Below are 14,397 nucleotides of genomic sequence, written 5' to 3'. Positions count from 1 at the left end.
TGTCAGCGTGTGTGCGTATATGTCAGCATGTGTGGGTGTATCTGTGTCAGCGTGTGTATCTGTGTCAGTGTGTGTGTATGTGTCTGTGTGCATATCTGTGTCCATCAAATACACAGGGTAGTGTATAGATCCCCTTCAGTATTTGTACCTGAGAGTGACGTGCAGTGACGGTGGAAGTACAGTACCTTGCCTATACAGTCCACAAAAAGAAGAAATTTGTTCGCTCGCCACAGGTTTTTATTCCCACTCTGTGGCCATGTGGATATTAGGGAATGACGTTGGACAGTAATTGATGACAGGGTACAAGTACCGAGAGATGACGTGGGGGGGGGGCAGATGATGGCGTGACTAAGAGACGATACAGGAGGGGGAAGCGATGGTGTGCTAACAGACGACTCAGGGGGAGATGGTGTGGCTGAGAGACACAGGGGGCAGGAAGTTACACAAGGGGCACACATCTGGATGAACCGCTGTTGTATGATGATGACCTTTATCAATATTCCTACACAAACAGGCAAGTTTCGGGCAAAGTGACCTACATGAATAGAGAAAACCGACTGAAGACGCCGTCTTCCCAGGGAAGATACATTTCTTCAGAGGTTCCATTTTGTGAGAAACCACCATATAGGTAAGGTGCATATGGAAAGGAATGTTCCCAGAGTGACAAGAAATTGGTAGCATGTCATGTTTGCACGCCCCATTTAAAGTGACCACGCCCCTTCTGTTATTGGACCGTGCCCATTTTTTTGCCGTGCGCCTCCGGCGTGCAAATATTTTTGCTACGTGTGTGTGTGTGTTTGTGGGGTGGGGGGACTGGGGGGCGCCGTTCTTCTTCTTGCCCTGGGCTCCGGAGACCCTAGTTACACCACTGCTATGGGGTTATTACTACTGTATATGGGCACAACTACAGGGGCATTACTATGTACGTATATATGTATATATATGTATGGATATATATATATATATGTGTATATATATATATATATATATATTATATGTATGTATGTGTAGGGGTAGGGGGCAACAGTCCAAATTTTGCCTAGGGCACCAAATTGGCAAGGGCTGGCTCTGCGTGAAATCACTCTCTGCATTGTCAGAAGATGCGTGCATACCCTATTAGCATATGCAGACTTATGCGATACTGTCAATTATACCTGTCTGTGCCTGTAAAGGTGGGAATGGACATTTTAATGTAGGCCGATTGCTTTAACTATCATAGGGGGTGCAGCTGCTAGGCCGCCTCAGGGGCCCGGCCCTACCCCTGTACCTACGCTGCCAGGCCAGTCCTCCTTCAGCAGTGTGTTGCGCAGGCACATATGCCCTCCCGGTCACCTCCATCTCTCCTCTCTGACTGATACTGGGAGGAGGGGGGCCGTGATCCGGGGATGTCCCAGCAATCTCAGCATGGCCATATATACATACTTTAGATTGTTAGATATACTGTACTTAGCATTTTACTGTACCTCCCACATCATCTTCTCATTTGGTAAGTGCATCCTGTGGACGGATTCATTATATTATAAGTTGCTTACAGTAGACATAAACTTTTCCCATCAACAGCTACAGCTATTAAATGTTCCCCACACCACTTAGATGGTAAATTCCAATACCTTCTGTTTCAAGTCATTGTATGAAATTATTTTTTGTATTATAATCCTGCAATGTACAGTACAGGGGAATACTGCAAAGGCGCTTATACCATCATAAAAAACACCAAATTAGTGCAAAATGTATAAAATTTTATGTAATATTAATACATATAAACAAAAACAAAACTAGTTGCTCCCGGGAGTAAATAAATAACACAGACAATCAATAATAAAAGCAGTTGTATGAGCGCTTGATAAATGGTAATAGCTAATAGCAAAAAAACTTGTATTTAAACCTCATTAATGCTGATGGCAAAACTAGATGGTAAATGATAGTCTCAAATAGAAACAAAGGCCCTCATTCAGAGCCGGACGCTCTGAGCAGAGCGCACGCTCTGAATGAGGGCCGTCCTCCATAAAAATGGAGCGTCCTCCTGGACGCTCGTATAGCTGTGGGTCACCACCCACAGCCTATACGAGCGTGCAGGTTGATGGTTGCGATGGTCTTGACCATCGCGACCATCGCCACTGCGAGCCGGAGCCTGCGGTTGAGTTTCTCAACCGCAAGGCCCGGAGTGATTTTGGCTCTATCAGAGCCAAAATCACTCCCACTGACATCACTAGTGATGTCAGTGGGCCGGCTTCTGACGGTAGGCGTTCCCTTGGGAACGCCCACGTCTGGGAGGCACGCCCCCGGCACGCCCACCAAAGGGGGCGTGCTGTCAGTCAACATCGACAGCACGCCCCCTTTGATCAGACACAACGAGCGAAGGAAAGTCCTTCGCTCGTTGCGTCTGGCGCATGCGCACGATGGAGCTCCCTCCGTCGTGCGCATGCTCAGTGCACACCATCGACCCACTTGCGAGCGGACAGCCGCTTGCGAGTGGGTCTGAATCAGGCCCAAAGTCTCCAGTGTTAATGGTAACAGAAGAGATAAACTATTAGTTCCACAGCGGTTTAAATAGAGTGCAAATGCACTGAGATGGTAATCCTTTTTGGGAGTAAAATTGATGTAATGATGTATAGGAGAAATACTCGTATAGTCCTCTTTAACAGACTCCAGTCTGAGTGTTTAAATGTGGTGGTTCCAACGGCTAAAGGATGCGGTGTAACTGCCAAGCTGTAAGTGGAGGGTCCTGGAAGTCAGCTCCAGACAGTCATGGTCAGCTGACCGCCGGTCTCCTGAGTGAGTCCTGGGCCACGCTGGGCCTCTATAAGCAGGGTCTCTGTTCGGCTGTATCTGCTTGCTCCGGCAAGCCAGTGAAACAAAGCGCTCTGGTGTGGAACAAGTGGCAGATGAGTGCTCCAAATGAAATGGCACCTGTCATTTCAACGCGCGTTTCCCCGTGGTACACGGCTTTTTCAAGAAGCAGGTGTCTGAGTGAACAGTAGTAAAGGTGATGCTGTATAAGTTGTTTTTTTAATTGGCTCAGGTGTCTGGTTCTAATTAGGGGTGAGCGGGTTTGGATTTCTGAAATCCGAACCCCCCCGAGCCCCCCCGATCCGAGGCAGATCCGAGTCAGGCTCGACTTTTCCCGCCTGACTCGGATCTGAAATCGAGGCAAAACGTCATCATCCCGCCTTCCGAGTCTCGCGGGTTTTGGATCCTATATAAAGTACCCGCGTCGGCGCCATTTTCTCACTCGGCTGTGGACAGTGAAGAGGGAGGGTGGGAGTTAGGGCTGGCTGGGCTGTGTAGTGTAGTGTAGTGTAGTGTAGTGCAGAGTAGTGTTGTGTTGTGCTGTACTGCGCTGTGCTACTGTTGTCCACTACTTCAAAGTCCATAGGGGCTGGCTGTGTTGTGCTGTGCTGCTGTTGTTAATAGGGGCTGTGTCCACTACTTCAAAGTCCATAGGGGCTGGCTGGACTGTGTTGTGCAGTCAGTTCTCCATAGGGGCTGTGTCCACTCCAAAGTCCTGTGCAGTGTCCCAGTCCTAAAGGGGTGCTGTAGTGTTGTCCAGGGGGTGCTCTGTCCATCAGGGGTGCTCCCCCCAAGTGCTAAAAAATAATATTTTTTGTGTGTTTGTGAATTGTGTGCGCAGTAGCCGCATGTGCATCAACAAAGTAGTGCCAAGCGTGCGCCTGTGTCATAAGTAAAGGTCCGGCTGGCTTGACCGTTAAAGGGTGCTGTAACCCCCAAAGTACACTCCAGTCCAAACCAAAAAAATAATATATTTTCTGTGTTTGTGAATTGTGTGCGCAGTAGCCGCACGTGCATCAACAAAGTAGTGCCAAGCGTGCGCCTGTGTCATAAGTAAAGGGCCGGCTGGCTTGACCGTTAAAGGGTGCTGTAACCCCCAAAGTACACTCCAGTCCAAACCAAAAAAAAAATTATTTTCTGTGTTTGTGAATTGTGTGCACTGTGGCTGCACTTGCATCAACAAAGGAGCAGCGCCAAGCGTGCGCCTGTGTCCCATAAGTAAAGAGCCGGCTGGCTAATTTCTTAAAGGGTGGTGTAACCCACAAAGTGCACTACTCTCCAGCAAAAATAAAAAAATATTTTCTGTGTTTGTGTGCGCTTTAGCCGCACGTATATATCAATATAACATAAATGGAGGACCAAACTTTCTCCGATAAAAATAAAATAGGGAAAGATCAAGAACCACTTCCTCCTAGTGCTGTTGTTGCTGCTGGGAGTTGTTCATCATCCCAGAGAGGAAGTAGGAACATCACTACTTTTACTAAACAATTGACCCTCCAACAGTCCCTAACGATGAGGATGAAGTACGACAGCAGTCACCCTGAAGCAAAACGTATAACTGAGGCCTTGACTGCTATGTTGGTGTTAGACGTGCGTCCGGTATCCGCCATTAGTGCAGTGGGATTTAGACAATTGATGGAGGTAGTGTGTCCCCGGTTCCAAATCCCGTCTAGATTCCACCTGCATCCTCAAAGCAGCAGCGACAAGCGTGCGTCTGTCTGTTAAAGGATGGTGTAACCCTGAAAGTGTGCTCCACAAACAATAAAAATATTCTTCTTTTTTCTGTCTTTGTGAAATGTGTGGGCTGTAGCCGCACCTGCATCCTTAAAGCAGCAGCGACAAGCGTGCGTCTTTCTGTTAAAGGGTGGTGACACCCTCAAAGTGTGCTACACAAACAATAAAAGTATTGTTCTTTTTTTTCTGTCTTTGTGAAATGTGTGGGCTGTAGCCGCACCTGCATCCTTAAAGCAGCAGCGACAAGCGTGCGTCTGTCTGTTAAAGGGTGGTGACACCCTCAAAGTGTGCTACACAAACAATAAAAATATTCTTCTTTTTTCTGTCTTTGTGAATTGTGTGGGCTGTAGCCGCACTTGCATCCTCAAAGCAGCAGCGACAAGCGTGCGTCTGTCTGTTAAAGGGTGGTGTAACTCTCAAAGTGCTCCAAAATATAAAAAACAATTTTTTGAATGTGTTTGTGACTTGTGTGCGATGTAGCCGCACTTGCATCCTCAAAGCAGTAGCGACAAGCGTGCATCTGTCTGTTAAAGGGTGGTGACACCCTCAAAGTGTGCTACACAAACAATAAAAATATTCTTCTTTTTTTTCTGTCTTTGTGAATTGTGTGGGCTGTAGATGCACTTGCATCCTCAAAGCAGCAACGACAAGCGTGCGTCTGTCTGTTAAAGGGTGGTGACACCCTCAAAGTGTGCTACACAAACAATAAAAATATTCTTCTTCTTTTTTCTGTCTTTGTGAATTGTGTGGGCTGTAGCCGCACTTGCATCCTCAAAGCAGCAGCGACAAGCGTGCGTCTGTCTGTTAAAGGATTACATCGGTGACAGCATCCAAGTAGGCATGTCAGACAGTCCGTACATGTACTGGCAGGAAAAAGAAGCAATTTGGAGGTCCCTGTACAAACTGGCTCTATTTTACCTGAGTTGCCCCCCCTCCAGTGTGTACTCCGAAAGAGTGTTTAGTGCAGCCGGGAACCTTGTCAGCGAAAGGCGTAGGAGGTTGCTTCCACAAAATGTGGAGAAGATGATGTTCATAAAATGAATGATCAACTCTTCCAGGGAAAGCAGCCTCCATAATGTACAGAGGGACCTGTGGTTGTGGATTCCAGCGGGGACGAATTAATACTCTGTGAGGATGAGGCTGTACACAACACTGAAGAGGGTGAGGAATCGGTGGATGAGGAGGATGAGGACGACATCTTGCCTCCGTAGAGCCAGTTTGTGCAGGGACAGATTAATTGCCAGCTTGTTTTGTGGGGGCCCAAACGAACCAATCATTTCAGCCACAGTCGTGTGGCAGACCCTGGCGCTGAACTGTTTGGTTTGTTAAAGTGTGCATGTCCTGTTTATACAACATAAGGGTGGGTGGGAGGGCCCAAGGACAATTCCATCTTGCACCTCTTTTTTTTCTTTGCATTATGTATAGTTTGGGGCCTAGTTTTTCAAACTGCCATCCTGTCTGCCACTGCAGTGCCACTCCTAGATGGACCACGTGTTTGTGCCGCCCACTCGTATCTCTTAGCATAGTCATCCAGCTACCTCGGTGCAACCTTTTGGACATAAAAACACTATTGTGAGGTGTGAGGTGTTCAGAATAGACTGGAAATGAGTGGAAATTAAGGTTATTGAGGTTAATAATAGCATAGGAGCAGAAAAACCCACAAATTCTGTGATTTTAGCTGTTTTTATGCTTTTTTTCAAAAAAATACAGATCCAAAACACAAAACCCAGAACCCAAAACACGGAAGGGTGGTTTTGGCAAAACCAATCCAGATCCAAAACACGAAGAAAGATCCAGATCCAAAACCAAAACACAAAACACGAAAAGTGGCCGGTGCACACCCCTAGTTCTAATTAGTACTCCCATTTTTACAAGCTCTTACTCATTAGGACACATTGCTTAAATGCTATATACTGAAAATCCTTAGACATTCCAATCTGCAAAATGGATAAAACCAATTTCATTTGCATAAACAGATATGTATATAATAATATAATAATAAAGCATATAGAATATACACATATATATATATATATATATATAGATTATTACCAAAAAAATAACAAATGTATAATTATAATAAAAATAATAATAAAAATAAATGAAATAAAGAATTTCATTAATTCTATCCAAAGGATCCGACATGCTTCAGAATTAATAATAAATACACACTTAATAATTAAAAAAATAAACATACATATATACATACTTATAGATATATATGTGTGCATGCATGCAGAACGCACGCATACATACATACACACAAGGCATGCATAGACGCATGCACACACACATACACACAAAAACACATACATAAATGTGCACAACATCACACATAAATGCAATTATAGGAGTGTGGATAAACCACAGATAACAACAGATAGTGACATTAATGAGTCACGAGTCCTGATGTCAGCAGTGTTTAGTCGCCACAAAATCAATTATCAATACTGTGTGTTAACCATTAGACACGTAAGGATTTAGTATATGTTAATAGATCATAAAGCATTTGTTGTATATAAAAATACACATAAAATGTATAGTGAGTAAAAAGCACATTTACATATGTTCTATGTAACCTGATCAGATCTACAATTAAGAAGAATACAATAAAAATGGTGGCAAAATAGGACAGATATATAGAGAGACAAATGGATCAGTGCAGAGGTATATTATATATCCTCCAAAAATTGTTGACATAGATACAGCCCCTACAAGAGACAACAAGGGAAAGGTATATAAAAATATAACCGCATAATCCTAACTCTAACCTCAAATTCTATATCCCTACAAGGCAACAAAAAAATAATAATAACAAAAATAAGCAGATAGAAACAGATCAAACGAACCATAGAGAGGTCTCAAATGTCGTTAGATAAACTCTAAATCTATATTTTCGTTTAGTCCTTGAGGCTTGAAGTTTACAGATCCAAGCGGCTTCTTGGTGTAGCAGTGATGTGATCCTCTGCTGTATGTTTAAGTCCCAATGGATCTATAGCATGACATTCTAAAAAATGTCTAGATAAACTATGATTAGGAACTCCTTTGATCACATTACGTCTGTGTTCAAGAAATCTAACCTTAAGAGGGCGTGTAGTTCTCGCTATATAGTAGAGATTACACAGACACCTCAAAAGGTAGATAACATAACTTGAGTTACAATTTATAAATGATGTAATCGTATATTCTTTATTAGAGTGTGAAGAAAACACTGATTTGGTTTTGTTGTCCACATATGTGCAGGTCAAACATCCGTTGCTGTTACAGCGATAGAACCCACAAAGAGCTTGTTTAGTGAGTGTTTGTCGTGTTTGTGATTTGTTACTCGTGGAATTACAGAAAGAACTTGGTGCTAAGATATTTTCTAGATTTTTTGCTTTTTAAAAAATTATGTTTGGCCTTTTCTCTAAGCGTTGGGGTAACATAGGATCTGTAAGTAGTAAATTATAGTTTTTCTTCAAAATGGAAGTGATCTTTGGTGCTGCTATATTGTATTTGGAAATAAAGAAGGGTCCTAATTCAGATTTAGTATCTAACCTCTGTGTTTTGACCTCTAATAGAGATTTCCTATCTATGGATAATGTATCTTTAAATGCTTTCGCTAAGATCTCAGGTGGATAGTCACAATGCACAAAAGCATCTGAGAGTTTGGATACTTGATTCTCAAAGGATTTCTCTGAGGTGCAGTTCCTCCGAAGATGATACATCTGACTCTTCGGGACTTTATTTAGCCAGCTTTTTTATGGTTACTGTTGAAAGGTATAAAGTTCTTAGTGTCCACAGGTTTTTTATAGGTGGAGGTACATATGACTCCCTTTATAACCTCCAAAGTAATATCCAAAAAGAGAGATAAAATTTAAGAGAGATCTCTTGGATTATGGTGCAAATAAAGTGAGAACTTTTCATAAAAATAAACCTCGCATCAGACTAAGAAGGGATTGGCCCCCTAATGCCCCTCCCAACGATAAGACCGCTTTTCAAATCCCACACTTATAGGCATAGAGATATGATTACTAACCATACATCTAAAATGGATTTAGCTTATTCTGATAGGACTGATAATCCTTCCGGAATTAGATCTCGTGATATATACAAGAGTCACAAACTTACTACCACACTGTATAGATCCCCACACAGAATGAGCCCCCCAGCTTCTTCTTTTTTTTTAGGGAAGGAGAGGGGGGAGAGAAGAGAATTAAGAAGGCACAATCGAGATCATCTAAGTCAATTCCTTCACCGCAACAAATACGAAACTCTAGCGCATTCCACAAAAAGAGCAAGAATATCCGATTTAGTCCTAGAGGAAGACAAGGGAGAGGCAAACAAACTGAAAGGGACAACAAAGAAATTACAAACACAGATAAAATCAAGGGGTGTTTACAACTTATCCTTTAAGCAATTAACAACTGAGCAACTTACTGTATTATCTAAAGGTCTCAATTTCTACCTACGACCCAGCCAAATTGTTTTGAGCTTTTTGTTGAACTCAATAGATATATTAGAAGTCTGTGTAGGAAGAGGTATTTCACTGTAAAATCACTAAATAAAAATCAAACTGAAGGAGACCAGGGGCAGAAGTATGGGAGACAATGGAGGCACCTTCCGCCGGGCGCCAGCACTGAAGGGGCACCTCCTCCATCACCCACAATATATTCACCCCACTTAGGGCTGTAAATATGGGGGATAGGGGGGCACTAAATGATAACTTGCCCCCGGGCGTCTGGGATGAATTTACACCACTGAATCAGACAATATTGGATTAGAGATTCTGAATAAACTCCTTGAGGAGAATGGCTCATCTACTAATACCTCTATAGAAATCCCAATATATGATATAAATAGGAAGAACATAGAGAACAAATTTAAAAAGAAGTCACAGTTTTTTCCAATCCATCATAAAACTAGTGCCATAGACACCTTCTATAATGTAACATTGGAAGGTTTTTGCAAACTGTGTAATAAATCAATACATCCCTGTTTACATAATCTGTCCTTTAAAGAAATACACGCCATTAAATCTCTATCACATGATCATTCTCTTACAATAAAAGCTGCAGATAAGGATGGAGGAGTGGTGGTGCAAGATACATCAGATTACCTAATTGAGGCCAAAAGACAATTGTCCGATTGCTATTTTTATCGCCCATTAGATAAAGACCCCACTCCTAAATTTCAAAAGGATCTGAAAACTTTACTCCTAAAGGCTATCTCTGATGGTGTTCTGACAAAAGAGGAATTTAACTTCCTCTATCCTCTATACCCCATCACTCCCACTTACTATCACTTACCTAAAATCCACAAGACTCTACACAATCCACCTGGGCATCCTATTATTTCAGGCATTTTTGGTTTAACTTTGAATCTTTCCTTTTATGTTGATTCCTTTCTACAGCCTATGTGGTCCCACATCAATGACACTAGACATTTTCTAACCCTGGTAGAAGGATTAATTTGGAAGGACAATTATCTATTTGTGACCTGTGATGTTCAGGCACTCTACACCAACATTCCCCACACACAGGGAGTTGCAACTGTAGACTTGTGTCTTAAAGATGGGGGAACCACAGACAAACAGCGTGAATTTCTATTGGCCTCTACCACATTTATTTTGTCACAATTTATTTTCTTTTTGATCATGTTCCCTACTTACAGGTCCTCGGTACTGTGATGGGACCAGGTTCGCACCCAGTTTTGCGAACATTTACATGAGCCGCCTGGAAGAACTGCTCATTTGGAATGGCCCGTTCACTGCGAACCTGGTCCTCTATGGTCGCTTTATCGACGACCTATTTTTTATTTGGGATGGGATGTTTCTTCAGTCACTGAGTTTACTTCTTTCCTTAACCACAATGATTTTGGGTTATCCTTCACTTTCACACACAGTCCTTCACAAATTAATTTTTTGGATATTACTTTGGAGGTTATAAACGGAGTCATATGTACCTCCACCTATAAAAAAACCTGTGGACACTCTGAACTTTATACCTTTCAACAGTAACCATGAAAAAGCTGGCTCAATAACGTTCCAAAGAGTCAGATGTATCGTCTTCGGAGGAACTGCACCTCAGAGAAAACCTTTGAGAATCAAGTATCCGAACTCTCAGATCCCTTTGTGCATTGTGACTATCCACCTGAGATCTTAGGGAAAGCATTTAAAGATACATTATCCATAGATAGAAAATCTCTATTAGAGGTCAAAACACTGAGGTTAGATACTAAATCTGAATTAGGACCATTCTTTATTTCCAAATACAATATAGCAGCACAGAAGATTACTTTCATTTTGAAGAAAAACTATAATTTACTCCTTACAGATCCTATGTTAGCCCAAAGCTTAGAGAAAAGGCCAAACATAATTTTTAAGAAAGTAAAAAATATCTTAGCACCAAGTTTTTTCTGTAATTCCACCAGTAACAAATCACTAACACAACAAACACTCACTAAATAAGCTCTTTGTGGGTTCTATCGCTGTAACAGCAACGGATGTTTGACCTGCACATATGTGGACAACAAAACCAAATCAGTGTTTTCTTCACACTCTAATAAAGAATATACGATTACATCATTTCTAAATTGTAACTCAAGTTATGTTATCTATCTTTTGAGGTGTCTGTGTAATCTCTACTATATAGGGAGAACTACACGCCCTCTTAAGGTTAGATTTTTTGAACACATGTAATGTGATCAAAGGAGTTCCTAATCATAGTTTATCTAGACATTTTTTAGAATGTCATGCTAAAGATCCATTGGGACTTAAACTTACAGCAGTGGAACACATCACTGCTACACCAAGAGGTGGGGATCGCTATAGAGAACTTTGTAAACAGGAAGCCGCTTGGATCTGTAAACTTCAAACACTAAAGCCTCAAGGACTAAACGAAAATATAGATTTAGAGTTTATCTAACAACATTTGAGACCTCTCTATGGTTCGTTTGATCTGTTTCTATCTGCTTATTTTTGTTATTATTATTTTTTTGTTGCCTTGTAGGGATATAGAATTTGAGGTTAGAGTTAGGATTATGCGGTTATATTTTTATATACCTTTCCCTTGTTGTCTTGTAGGGGCTGTATCTATGTCGACAATTTTTGGAGGATATATAATATACCTCTGCACTGATCCATTTGTCTCTCTATATATCTCTCCTATTTTGCCACCATTTTTATTGTATTCTTCTTAATTGTAGATCTGATCAGGTTACAGATCTATCCACATCCACTATCTTTAGCTGTCACCAGTATACATTCATATATATATATATATATATATATATATATATATATATGTAGAACATATGTAAATGTGCTTTTTACTCACTATACATTTTATGTATATTTTTATATACAACAAATGCTTTATGATCTATTCACATATAATAATTCCATTTGTGTCTAATGGTTAACACACAGTATTGATAATTGATTTTGTGGCGACTAAACACTGCTGACATCAGGACTCGTGACTCATTAATGTCACTATCTGTTGTTATCTGTGGTTTATCCACACTCCTATAATTGCATTTATGTGTGATGTTGTGCACATTTATGTATGTGTTTTTGTGTGTATGTGTGTGTGCATGCGTCTATGCGTGCGTACTGCATGCATGCACACATATATATCTATAAGTATGTATATATGTATGTTTATTTTTTGGATTAATTAAGTGTGTATTTATTATTAATTCTGAAGCATGTCGGATCCTTTGGATAGAATTAATGAAATTATTTATTTCATTTGTTTTTATTATTATTTTTATTATAATTATACATTTGTTATTTTTTGGTAATAATCTATATATATATATATATATATGTGTATATTCTATATGCTTTATTATTATATTATTATATACATATCTGTTTATGCAAATGCAATTGGTTTTATCCATTTTGCAGATTGGAATGTCTAAGGATTTTCAGTATATAGCATTTAAGCAATGTGTCCTAATGAGTAAGAGCTTGTAAAAATGGGAGTACTAATTAGAATTTAGAACCAGACACCTGAGCCAATTAAAAAAAACAACTTATACAGCATCACCTTTACTACTGTTCACTCAGACACCTGCTTCTTGAAAAAGCCGTGTACCACGGGGAAACGCGCGTTGAAATAACAGGTGCCATTTCATTTGGAGCACTCATCTGCCACTTGTTCCACACCAGAGAGCTTTGTTTCACTGGCTTGCCGGAGCAAGCAGATACAGCTGAACAGAGACCCTGCTTATAGAGGACCAGCGTGGCCCAGGACTCACTCAGGAGACCGGCGGTCAGCTGACCATGACTGTCTGGAGCTGACTTCCAGGACCCTCCACTTACGGCTTGGCAGTTACATCGCATCCTTTAGCTGTTGGAACCACCACATTTAAACACTCAGACTGGAGTCTGTTAAAGAGGACTATACTGGAGTGAGTATTTCTCCTATACATCATTACATAAATTTTACTCCCAAAAAGGATTACCATCTCAGTGCATTTGCACTCTATTTAAACCGCTGTGGAACTAATAGTTTATCTCTTCTGTTACCATTAACACTGGAGACTTTGGGCCTGATTCAGACCGACTCGCAAGCGGCTGTCCGCTCGCAAGTGGGTCGATGGTGTGCACTGCGCATGCGCACGACGGCGAGAGCTCCGTCGTGCGCATGCGCCAGACGCGACGAGCGAAGGAAAGTCCTTCGCTCGTTGTGTCTGATCAAAGGGGGCGTGCTGTCGATGTTGATTGACAGCATGCCCCCTTTGGTGGGCGTGCCGGGGGCGTGCCTCCCTGACGGGGGCGTTCCCAAGGGAACGCCTACCGTCAGAAGCCGGCCCACTGACATCACTAGTGATGTCAGTGGGAGTGATTTTGGCTCTGATAGAGCCAAAATCACTCCGGGCCTTGCGGTTGAAAACCTCAACCGCAGGCTCCGGCTCGCAGTTTCGATGGTCGTGACCATCGCGGCCATCAAACTGCACGCTCGTATAGGCTGTGGGTGGTGACCCACAGCTATACGAGCGTCCAGGAGGACGCTCCATAATTATGGAGGGCGGCCCTCATTCAGAGCGTGCGCTCTGCTCAGAGCGTACGGCTCTGAATGAGGGCCTTTGTTTCTATTTGAGACTATCATTTACCATCTAGTTTTGCCATCAGCATTAATGAGGTTTAAATACAAGTTTTTTTGCTATTAGCTATTACCATTTATCAAGCGCTCATACAACTGCTTTTATTATTGATTGTTATGTGTTATTTATTTACTCCCGGGAGCAACTAGTTTTGTTTTTGTTTATATGTATTAATATTACATTACATTTTATACATTTTGCACTAATTTGGTGTTTTTTATGATGGTATAAGCGCCTTTGCAGTATTCCCCTGTACTGTACATTGCAGGATTATAATACAAAAAAGAATTTCATGCAATGACTTGAAACAGAAGGTATTGGAATTTACCATCTAAGTGGTGTGGGGAACATTTAATAGCTGTAGCTGTTGATGGGAAAAGTGTGTGTCTACTGTAAGCAACTTATAATATAATGAATCCGTCCACAGGATGCACTTACAAAATGAGAAGATGATGTGGGAGGTACAGTAAAATGCTAAGTACAGTATATCTAACAATCTAAAGCTATGTATATATGGCCATGCTGAGATTGCTGGGACATCCCCGGATCACAGCCCCCCTCCTCCCAGTATCAGTCAGAGAAGAGAGATGGAGGTGACTGGGAGGGCATATGTGCCTGCGCAACACACTGCTGAAGGAGGACGCGGGCTGGCCTGGCAGCGTAGGTACAGGGGTAGGGCCGGGCCCCTGAGGCGGGCTAGGCCCTATAGCAGCTGCACCCCCTATGATAGTTAAAGCAATCGGCCTACATTAAAATGCCCATTCCCACCTTTACAGG

The 14,397-nt window shown here is 41.8% G+C and overlaps 1 protein-coding gene across 1 annotated transcript in view; it reads right to left on the bottom strand.

Moving 5' to 3' along the window:
* LOC148540393 (uncharacterized) overlaps nt 1–14,397 on the bottom strand; it is a 147,132-nt gene that overhangs the window by 57,994 nt on the left and 74,741 nt on the right. The gene's annotated exons all lie outside the window — the stretch shown is intronic.

The sequence above is a fragment of the Taudactylus pleione genome, unplaced genomic scaffold, assembly GCF_031769625.1.
Source record: "Taudactylus pleione unplaced genomic scaffold, aTauple2 ptg000019l, whole genome shotgun sequence".
NCBI lineage: Eukaryota > Metazoa > Chordata > Amphibia > Anura > Myobatrachidae > Taudactylus > Taudactylus pleione.
Note: the sequence above shows the minus strand (reverse complement) of the source record. Positions and strands in the feature narration are given on the sequence as shown.